The sequence below is a fragment of the Stegostoma tigrinum genome, chromosome 10 (assembly GCF_030684315.1).
Source record: "Stegostoma tigrinum isolate sSteTig4 chromosome 10, sSteTig4.hap1, whole genome shotgun sequence".
NCBI classification, from domain to species: domain Eukaryota; kingdom Metazoa; phylum Chordata; class Chondrichthyes; order Orectolobiformes; family Stegostomatidae; genus Stegostoma; species Stegostoma tigrinum.
In genome coordinates, this window is record NC_081363.1 from 71,351,611 (window position 1) to 71,360,587 (window position 8,977).

Sequence of the window (8,977 nt, forward strand, 5' to 3'; positions counted from 1 at the left end):
ATTCTTCATTTTGGGACAAGGCTATATGGATGGGGTATGAACTTATAAAACACTACTTATTGTTATGGGAGGTCATATATGTGTGCTAAGCCACTAGGACACTCAGTTGGAATTGGTTTTAATGATGGATCTCACCCCACAGCTAAAAATATAATTCTCTTGCTAAGATGTCATTTTACTATTTACCTCTTATGCGTTGCAATGATCATGGATATACGTTAAGCAGGCTTTATGGATATCAAAGTTCTTGATTATAAATCCTACCCTCAGCCAAAAATCCATTTCCAGTGGGAACTACCAGATATCATAGAATCATGGAATTCCTACAGTGGGGAAACAGGCCATTCAACCATCAAGTGTACAATGATCCTCCAAAATGCATCCCAACCAGACCTTCATCCCTACCCTGTCTCTGTAATGCTGCCTTTCCCATGGCTAATCCATATAGCCTGCACATCCCTGAACACAATGGGCAATTTAGCATGGCCAATCACCTAACCTGCACATCTTTGGATGATATGGATCTGAACTGAAATTAGAGTGTCTCTCTGATTTCTGCTCTTCTTAACTGAGGGAGCACAATCTTTTTCAGGTTAACACAGACCAAAGACAAAGCATGGAGTGACTTTGCTGTTGTCCAGATTAGTTATCCAAGTTAAACTCAATGAGCCATCCACAGAAGCCCCCAATGGTCACTTGTGGTATGCAGTTCAACAAACTTAAAATGAGCATATTCCATTAAAAACCAGCAAATCCAGCATTCACATGCAAACCTCAGAGTCAGAAACACTTATTTCCAGTTGAATTTTAAGGTCTTGGCAAGTGAAAATAATTAGACTTTTTCTACATGATATAATTGTAATTTTAATCATCAGAAAACTATTGATGCTAATGGTTGATAGAAAAACGGATACATTCAGTACTGCGGCCAAAGGCTGGATGAAACAAAAGTAGAAGTGGAGATTGAAATTCCTATCATGCCTAATTTTAACAAACAAAAGATGCTAATAGGAAGTGATTAATTTTAAAGAAACTTTTTTCACTGAAATGAGAAGGCACCAATTTCACTACTTTTCATAAACCTTTATTAATGCATTTTTAAAAATGCTCCTAATTAAATGTTTGATAAATAGTCTAGGCACAATCTTGTTTCCTCTGTTTAAAAGGCTTGTTTCTTCTGTTTAAAAAGTCTCTTCCATTTAAATATGTTGAAAATTAGAAGGAGCTGTTATAATGTTATTCAATTCAACTTTCAGTTGAAATAGAAGTCAAAAGCATTCAGTTTTTTCACAATTCAGAATTTAAATCAAGATTAGTAGCTCCCCTGTGAGATGGAGTGGAATCCATTTTAATAATGAAAAATCTGTTTCTTAATTAAATATTCAGTACTATTTAAAGGTACGCTATATCTACCAAAATGTGTTAAGACTTTGTCAGGATCAGAAATTTAAGTTCCAGTCTTCAGGGAGCCTAAAATGTGGTGGTTCTTATTAGCTGCAACTTTTGCTGCCAAAAACAATATCAGTGTTTTTTATTCTTTGCTCAGGTAAAGATCGCTGCCAAGATATTAAAACTTCATTCTTTTTGAGGCAAATGTTTTTGAAATACTGCTAATAGGATGAATTTACAGAAAACCTCTCTGGTGTTATGACTCAATGAACACCCACTGAAAGCTTCAGAGGCATCTAAAGAGCTATATGATCAAAAGCTTTTGGAAAAGGACTCCCCATGTCAACCTTGTGCCTGGCAATAATGTCTAGCAGTTGAATAGGAGTGTGATGAGATCATACAGCACTTAGAGCATGCTCTGCCATTGCTTAAGATCATGGTGGCAACACGGCCTGAACACCACTTTATTGCCCAATCCCCATTTTCCTTGATTTCCACTTCGCAAGTCTTACCAAAAAATGTTTCACCATTGTCATCCCATTTTGAACTTAAAACTTGTCACAGTCTCTCAGTGGAGACATGGCATCAGGGAGGTGGAGTTGGATAAGAATAGGGGTAGGGGGCTTGACAATTGTTGCCTCATTGCTAGTGACCCCAGAATTTCAGATCATGAACCCACATGGGATCCTAGCTCCCACTTTGATAGCCCTGCTCTCAAGACCAAGCAAGCCTCGACAGAATAAAGCCCACTGCCTTCTGAGGTAGAGAATTCCGATGTTTCACAATCCTCTGTAGGAATTCACCCTCATTATAGTTTGTCATAGCTGAATCTTTATCCTGAGACTACGTATGCCAATCCTGTGCTTTGGAACCAGAAGAAGCAGACTTGCAACATCTACCTTGACAAACTGCAAAACCGTACAAATTTCAAGGAGATCGCTTCTTATTTTTCTGAGTTCCAGAAAGTATAAACCCATTTTACTGAATCTTTCCTCAGTGGACAACATTTGGACCAAAGAGTGTTTGGCAATTCAATCTAGGAAACTTGTGTGCACCCTTCTAAAGCAATTAGACCCTTTCAGAAACAAAAACTGTACGAAGAACTGCACATTGGTCTCGCTAAAAAGCTGTAAAATTGCTACAGAATTTGACACTCCAACTCCTCTTGGGACTATTTTTAAAACTTTAAATGTTAAAATATTTTGTTAAATTTCTCCTCTTTAAATTTATGTATTATATTCTAACTGTACTATTAGAAAATTATTGTGGGCAAGTTAACCATGAAGTAACTGAAATAACAACTGTAATGAATAGATTGCAGTGTTAGTTCCAAGTTGATTAAAGCTAATTCAGCTGTCATGTTGCCAAGAATGTCAAATTTCTCAGTATTAATATTGTCAGTGTTTATTATTTCAAATTAAATAAATTACAACATTAATAAAAACATTCAGAAGGAATGTCTGTTAAAGTTACCCTTAGCACTTCCTAGAAAAGAGATCTTTTAGGTCTTAATGTATCTTCTGGAACCTCATTGTCTCCCAGATATTACAGAATCTTCCTCGGTTCGTGAATGCAGCAAGTTTTGATTTTGCCATTATTATATTTATTCATAATATCTAGAAGCCAACCACATTGAGCTCTTACTTGAGTATGTAAAGGGTATAACATCTGCTTCATTCATGAGTCAAAGTTTCCTTTCATTATCCTTTACCAATATGGCAGACATTTCACTTTTGGTCGGAGTTGTGCACATTTCTAGCCAGATACAGTAGTCCACTGTCCCACCTTGCAAGCCAGGGAGCTACTGACTATCAATGATCCAACCCATTACCCCTTAGCTTTAATGCTCTATCATCTGTCTGTCAATGGGACAAATAGTAAGACCAACAAAGAGCCACAAAGCAACAAATAAGAACCTCTAAATAGCATGATGAAAGGAAAATTACATGGGACAGAAAAGGCAAGAAGAGATTTTACAGCTATTTAAAGGAAAAGTGGCTGGTTATTGGTCCACTGAAGACTGAGAGTGGGGAAATGACAGGCATGCTAAATGATCAATTTACTTCAGTATTCTCAGCGAAAAAGGAGGATAGCTTGCTAGAATTCCCAAAGGCTTTCAGAGGAACAAGGATAGAGTCAAAATAAAATTAGCCTAAGTAAATCATCGATAATGGAGAAATTATTGGAACCAAAATGTCAAACTCCCAGGACGCAATGTCTTCCATCCACAGGTGATAAAGGAGGTAGGTGACCGCATTGCTGATGCCCTAACCACAAGAGTTCCCTGGATTCAGAGTTGCACTTCTGGATTGGTAATTTGCTCATGTCGCAAGTTAGACAAACATATGGTGGAGAAATTGTTGGAGTACTGTGCGCATTCTGGTCACCCTACTATAGAATGGATATCATTAAATTATATTTCAGGTAACTGGATCACTGATTGCTCCAAATATTTCAGCTAATTAGGAACACGTAGCGTGGATTCATGACCGGTATGTCATGTCTGACAAACCTCACAGAGTTTTTTGAAGATGTGACAAATGTAGTGGACAGAAGTAAGATGTTATTTCTATGGGCTTTCAGAAGGCTTTTGATAAAGTCCCACACAAAAGACTGTTAGCTAAGGTGGAAGCCCATGGAACTGAAGGCAAGTTATTGACATGGAATGGGAATTGGTTCAGTGGCAGGAAATAGAGTTGGAAGTATTCAAATTGGCAGGATGTCACTAGAGACGTCCAGTGGCGATCTATGTTAGGGCCTCAGTTATTCATAATGTTGATGAATGACTTAGATAATGGCATAAAAAGTCAAATATCAAAATTTGCTGATGATGCAAAATTGAGCAGCATTATAGACAGCATTGATGACAGTATAGATTACATAACAATGTTGATAGATTAGATGAATGGAGAGAGGTGCGGCAGATGGATTTTGAAACGACCAGGTTCTGAGAGGCAGGATTTACAGGCATTTGGAGAGGCAAGGACTCATTTGGGATAGTCAGCATGGCTTTGTGTATAGAAAATCAAGTCTCATGAATTTAATTGAGTTTTTTTGAAGGGGTGCCCAAGAGAGTAGATGAGGGCAGTGCGGTAGACCTTTGAAAAGGGACTTCATGGCAGATTGCTGAGTAATATTAAATCTGATGGGATCCAGGGAGAACTAAACAATTGGATACAAAATTAACTTTAAGGTAAAAGACAGAGAGTGGTGGTAAAGGGTTGTTTTTCAGACTGGGCACCTGTAACCGGCAGTGTGCCATAGGGATCGTTACTGGGTCCACTCTTATTTGTCATTTATATAATTGACTCGGAGGAGAATTTCGGAGGTATGGTTAGTAATTTCGTGGATGGCACCGAGATTGGTGGTATAGTGGACAGTGAGGAAGGTTTTCTGACAATGCAGTAAGATATTGATTAACTGTGCCAGTGGGCTGACAAATAGCAGATTGAGTTTAATTTAGATAAATGCAAGGAGTTGCGTTTTGGGTGCGCAGTCAATGGTGGACCCTGGGGGGTATTATAGAACAAAGAGATCCAGTGATACAGGTTCATATCTCCTTGAAACTGCAGTCATGGGTAGACAGGGTGTTGAAGATGGCTGTTAGCATGCTTAATTTCATCAGTCAGAGCATTGAGTATGGTGTTGGAACATCTTGTTGAAATTGTACGAGATATTGGTGAAGCCACATTTGGAGTACTGTGTGCATTCTGGTCACCCTACAATAGAAAGGATATTATTAAACTAGAAAGAGCACAGAAAAGATTTACTAGGATTCTACCAGGACTGGAAAGTTTAAGTTATAAGGAGAGGCTGGATAGGCTGGGATTTTATTCCTCGGAGCATAGGAGACAGAGGGGTGACATTATTGAGGTCTATTAATCATGAAAGGTATAGATAAGGAAGATAGCCAACAGCTTTTCCCTGTCATGGGGAATCTAAAACTAGAGGGCTTAGTTTGAAGGTGCGGGTTAGAGATACAAAATGTTCCAGAGGGGAAGATTTTTCACACAAAGGGTGGTGAGTATCTGGAATGGGCTGCCAGGGGTAGTTGTAGAAGCATGTACAATTTTGTCATTGAAGAAACATTTATACAGGTACATGGATGGGATGGGTATGTAGGAATATGGGTCAAACACAGACAAATAGGACTAGTTTAATTGTGAAAACTGGGTGTCGTGGGCAAGTTGGGCCAAAGGGCCCATTTCCATGCTGCAGACCTCAATGGCTCTGAAGTGTGAGGTTATCCATTTCAGACCAAAAAAGGATAGATCAGAGTATTTTTTTTAGAAGGCAAGAAGTTAAATACATGCATATCCATTGAGATTTAGAGGTTCAGGTGCATAACTCTTTTAAAATGCCACAATCAAGTACACAAAGTAGTCTAGAAGGCTAATGCAAAACTGGCTCTCATATCTAAACAGCTGGACTATAGAGATGAAGGTGTTTTTGCTGCTGTTATACAAACTTCTAGCTATATCCCACTTCTAATACTGTGGACAAATCTGGCTACTACACATTAGGAAGGATGTTTTGGACCTGGAAGGAGTTCAACTGCTCCCACGACTACCCCTGGCAGGACATTCCAGACACTGACTACCCTTTGTGTGAAAAAAATTTCTTTTGTATCTCTCCACCTCACTTTAAACCTATGCCCTCTAGTTTGATACCTGGCCTTCAGTGGTTTGGTTCTTGAAAGAGATTAAACAAATTAGGCCTTAATTCCCTAAAATTTAGAAGATAAAGGGGTGATCTGATCAAGATCTTCCTGGCAATAACAGGGAAAGACATGGTAGGTAAAGAAAACTATTTCCACTGGCTGTACATTCTCGTATCATAGAATCTCTACAGTGTAGACACAGGGAATTCGGCCCAACAAGTCCACACTGCCCCTCTGTAAAGCATCCCATCCAGACCCATTCCTCTACCCCTGCATTTTTCCATGTGTAACCCGCCTAACCTAAACATCCCTGGGCACCATAGCATGGCCAATCCATCTAGCCTGCACATTCTTTGGACTGTGGGAGGGAACCAGGGCACCTGGAGGCAACCTGCACAGACACCAGGAGTATGTCCAAACTCCACACAAAGAAGCACCCAAGGGTGGAATTGAACACAGGCCCCTGGCACTATGAGGCAGCAGGTGCTAGCCACTGAACCACCATGCCACCCAGGGAGTCATCTAAAGAACTAGGGCTAGTGCATTCAAGAGAGAAGTTAGAAAGCACTTGTACACACATACAGTAGATGAGTTTTGAATTATCTTCCTCAGTAGGTGGTTGATGCTAATTAAATTGTTGAATTTTAATCTGAGATAGACAGTCTTTTTCTGAAATAATGCTGTCAGGGGATATGAGCCCAAAGCAGAAGAATAGAGTTAGCTCACAGATCAGCTGTAATCTTATTGAATGATGGAACAGGCTCAAGGTGCAGAATGGGCTACTCCTGTTCCTGTGTTCCGATCTTCCCCATTTTCAGTTGAGCTTCACCCCCCCTCACAATTGTTAACAACTCTGCATTCCTGTACACTACCTCTAATTCACACTTGTGAGTTCCTCAGATACTTCCTGCAGCAATGACCCTTGAGAAACACATCCCAGCCAACTCCAGAATGACCATCACTTACCCCCTTCACTGACCTTAGACAGCCTAAACAATGAGTGACCAGACCCTTGGCTGATATCTGTACAGCCTCCCAACTAACTGCTCATGACTTCACAGATTGGCTGCACTGGATCCACAGAACCGACTGCACCAGACTGTGGAGGTACAGACCCCTAGATGTGACCATCCTGAGCAGTTGACTGACCATCTCCAAACCCCTAGATTATAATTGGAGACTGTCCTTAGCTTACTATGTCGGGCTGAAGGCAGACTTGACTGAGAACTACTTCTCTTAGACTTTGAGGCATGACCAGTTCCTGGGAGCACAACTAATGTGTTGACGATGTTTGCCAATGGCACATGGTGTAGACTGACAGAAAGTGATGCCATACAGCAACATGTCCACCCCTTGACCAATCACTGCTGGAAAGGATGTCAAGCCCTCTGGCTTTCAATCTGGGCTAAACATCAAGGCAAAGTACTCGGAGCCTTCAATCCCTGGCTGATGAACAAACCCAAAATAAAAACATGCAAGGCAATGCATGGATGCAATGAGAAACAATTAGGCACAGTGCTAAGAGACTGAGCAAACAGCTCTGAAAGCAGCACAGTGGCTCAGTGGTTAGCACTGCAGCCTCACAGCGTCAGGGACCCAGGTTCAATTCCACCCTCAGGCAACTGTCTGTGTGGAGTTTGCACATTCTCCCCGTGTCTGTGTGGGTTTCCTCCCATAATCCAAAGATGTGCAGGATAGGTGGATTGGCCCTGCTAAATTGCCCACAGTGTTCAGGGATGTGTAGATTAGAGTGATGGGTCTGGGTGGGATTCTCTGAGGGTTGGTGTGGACTTGTTGGGCCAAATGGCCTGTTTCCACACCATAGGGATTCTGTGATTTCTATGCACTCTGGCCCAAACCAAGAAATGGATGCCTGACCTTGCACACAAGGAATCCTTGCAGCAGGCCTTCAGAAACAAAGCAGTATTATTTCCCAAAAGGGAAAGACAGTAGTCAAAAACAGACGGGAAAAAAAACCTTCAAATGGTTACTTATGTGCAGCAGTGAATGTCGTCATGAATGTCTACACTCACTTTGTATTTGATTGATCTGCATCCACTTTTCACTCTCTCCAAAACTCTTCACAAAAATACCATGTCACTCTCAAATTTCTGAAATGGAAGCCTAGCAGAACAGAATGAAGAATAGGTGCTATTCAAAAAACAACTTGTTGGATTACTGGTATTGTTCAGAGCTAATAAAATGCCTGAAAATAGATCAGGCATTAATTTAATCCTTTTCAAAACCTAATATACTATAGCAAGTAGGTTTGACCCACAAGATGAGTCATGGCTCTAAGTGAAAATAATGCCTAGAGGCAATGTAATAAGACAGAATGTAATTCTTAATAAAAATAATTCTCTATGCCACATTCAGAGTAATTTGAGATGAATTACCAAGATTCATGATCTTTATTGTTCGTTCGTTGTTTCCCTATTACACACAAATATTTTCAGGAATTTTAATTTTTGCCTTTCGTTCTGAAAAGCACTTGTTTGTGTCGATATTTACTTCGGACCAAGCCTCACGACTTCATCTAATTGTCAATGCTGGCTAGCAGGCTATTCAAATCTGGAGGTCATCATTGTTGAATCCTATTCTTTTGTTCCTTGATGTCTGAGCACATGCATTTCCCAATAAGGGTTTTTGGATAGATTCTACCTGAGCAAAAATTCCACAATGTTTGAATTGGATTGAACTATGCTGTAAAATGTGGCATTGCTTTGGCTCTCAAAAAGGATTTGGCTAATCTCTGTGTTAAGTCTACCAACTGAGCTTAAAAACAGAAGGGATTTAAGTTAAAGCTTGAAACATTAATTTGAAAATGTTGTTTAGCTGTGGGAAATGACGCATACGTATTCAAGGTGTTATGTGGGTGAGAGAAATGCTAAGTGTTATGACACACGGTTCGGTTTTGCAATCTCCGTT